The 2,500-nt window shown below is 34.6% G+C and overlaps 1 long non-coding RNA gene across 1 annotated transcript in view; it reads right to left on the bottom strand.

Moving 5' to 3' along the window:
* The window catches only part of LOC122256003 (uncharacterized), a 4,969-nt gene that overhangs the window by 1,006 nt on the left and 1,463 nt on the right, over positions 1 to 2,500 (bottom strand). The window contains exon 2 of the long non-coding RNA XR_006223496.2: positions 1,847 to 1,967. This is a non-coding gene — a long non-coding RNA (uncharacterized LOC122256003). The remainder of the gene's footprint in view (positions 1 to 1,846; positions 1,968 to 2,500) is intronic.

Below are 2,500 nucleotides of genomic sequence, written 5' to 3'. Positions count from 1 at the left end.
AGAAGAGAGAGAAAGAAGAGAGAGAAAGAAGAGAGAGAAAGAAGAGAGAGAAAGAAGAGAGAGAAAGAAGAGAGAGAAAGAAGAGAGAGAAAGAAGAGAGAAAGAAGAGAGAAGAGTATGATAACAATGAGAATGAGAGAGAAAAGAAAGAATGAGAGAGGAGAGAGAAGAGTATGATAGCAATGACTTTGATCAGCTTTTTTTTCCAGTAAAAAATGTGAAAAATATATGTATTTACCTATGTATTTAAGCCAATATTGTATCTATCTGCTGAAGGAGTGTTTATGAACAATCTTGTGTAACCAGAAAATTAAATGTATATTTACTGGATACAAATACCTCTGAGTGTAAATAATTGATATTACTCCTACACCTAAGCTAATATTCCATATTATGATTAGTAACATTGATAATGGTGTGAAACACTCAAGAGTAATATCTTTTGCAGATGATACAAGAATAAGTACACCCATAGATATACTAGATAATGAAAACAAACTTAATGAGGATCTACATACATCTGTAACTGGGCATGTGATAATAATATGAAATTCAATGCAGATAAATTTGAACTCATAAGATATAGTCCTACTGGAAATTTAAGAGCAAGATCATATTTTGTCAAAGGTATGGAGATTGATGAGAAAAAAGTAGTAAAAGATCTAGGACTCTTTATGAGTAATGACATGAGTTTCAGTCACCATATAGAGTAGATTGTCAACAAAAGAAAAGTTATGAGTGGATGGGTAATGAGAACTTTTAACACAAGAAACCCAGAACACCTTTTACCACTATAGAAAACATTAGCGACCACATGATTAGAATACCAGTGCCAAGTATGGAGCCCAAATCTTACAAAAGATAGTCCAAAGAATCTTTACATGCAAGTTAGATAATATGATGGGTCTAAACTATTGAGAAAGACTAAAAAAACGAATTCACGTACTCACTACAAAGGTGGGGAGAGAGATACTTCATTATATATGTGTGGAAAATAATTGAATACTTAACACCAAACCCAAGGAGGGGGAATTAAGGTAAGACATTCCCCCAGGTAGGGAAGAACATGCTATCACACTGGGATAAGTGCACAAACATGCCTGTTAAGAAAAATGGAAAAACAAAGTTTCCTTATAAATGGACCTAAATTGTTTAATAGCATACCAAAGGATATAAGAAATCTAAATCAGTGCAGTGTAGAAGTGTAATTTTTATATTGGGGGGACAAATGTATGCTATGTATCCAACAGGTTAATTACTAGAGAGCAGTTTACATTATGCAGAAATGATTAAAATCTAGTTCACTAATATCTTCATTATTGCTCTATGCTCTCTCCTGCATAATTAAAATCCTCACTAATGAAACATGATTTATCCATTATCCAAGGAAAAATTACCAGTACAGGAGTTTACATTTTATATGAAGGCATGTAAAAGGGGGGTAGGGGGCAAAAAAAGATCAGACGTAATCAACACACATATTACTACTTCTAGGAAAGCTAGATGAATAGATAAATCATCTCCATTGCCCTTTTGTTTTAATGAAATAAGCAGTATTGTGCATAATTCAATACCACATGAGTCTATGTAGTACCTATTGCAATCTTATAGAGATATAGCAACATAAGCAGTGTCACTAGTTTTTTTCTCATATGACACCAAAACTTTCAATCTTTTTCTTTGTGAAGATGTAATGTAAAACTAAAATTTAATATGGCAGGAGAGAGAAAAGGAAATGGGATAGAATGGATGACAAATATATCAACATATTTTGCTAAACATATACAAAGCTGTAACCCTTATCCAAAGGACTGATGATAACCGTCATGAATTTCATTAGACTTACCTTTTAACGCAACTGGTAAGCTGCACTCTGAATAGGTGTTGGCTTTTGGCTGCACTCTGAATAGGTGTTGGCTTTTTCATCCAAGTTTTTCACATGCTGTGCAATGTTCATCTAAACCTCCCTGCAAAACAAAGATTCCCATCAGACATTAAAAAATCAAAGAGAAGCAATGTAACACTGAGAACATGGCCATAAGTATGCTATGTCACATCACATAGATGGCCCAAAATTCCAACAGATAGTCCTATGATTGTCAAGGAATCTGCATTCCAAGAAGCCCACTAATATAAGTTAATCATGAAAAAAAATAAAAAAAAAAAGTAACATAACTTGAATCAATTTTAGGATATTTCTATCTTACAATTTTACTAGGATACTTCATGCCGTCCCCACTAACTAGACTTATCACATTACTGTTGCTAATTTTGAGAGATTTAAGCCAGTTGTCACATCATGAAGAAGTGTGTGTGTGTGTGTGTGTGTGTGTGTGCGTGTGTGTGTGTGTGTGTGCGTGTGTGCGTGAGTGCGTGCATGCGTGTGTGTGGTACTGGTGCTGCATGTACACTGGCAACATGGGGTACACATTGCAGATGTACTTAAGATGAGTAAAGAGTCCTACTCCATCTTACCAGAATGTGTGGAAGGTGGTCTTAT

The sequence above is a fragment of the Penaeus japonicus genome, unplaced genomic scaffold, assembly GCF_977035675.1.
Source record: "Penaeus japonicus unplaced genomic scaffold, GWHDUDI00000001_assembly GWHDUDI00000005, whole genome shotgun sequence".
Lineage (NCBI taxonomy): Eukaryota > Metazoa > Arthropoda > Malacostraca > Decapoda > Penaeidae > Penaeus > Penaeus japonicus.
Note: the sequence above shows the minus strand (reverse complement) of the source record. Positions and strands in the feature narration are given on the sequence as shown.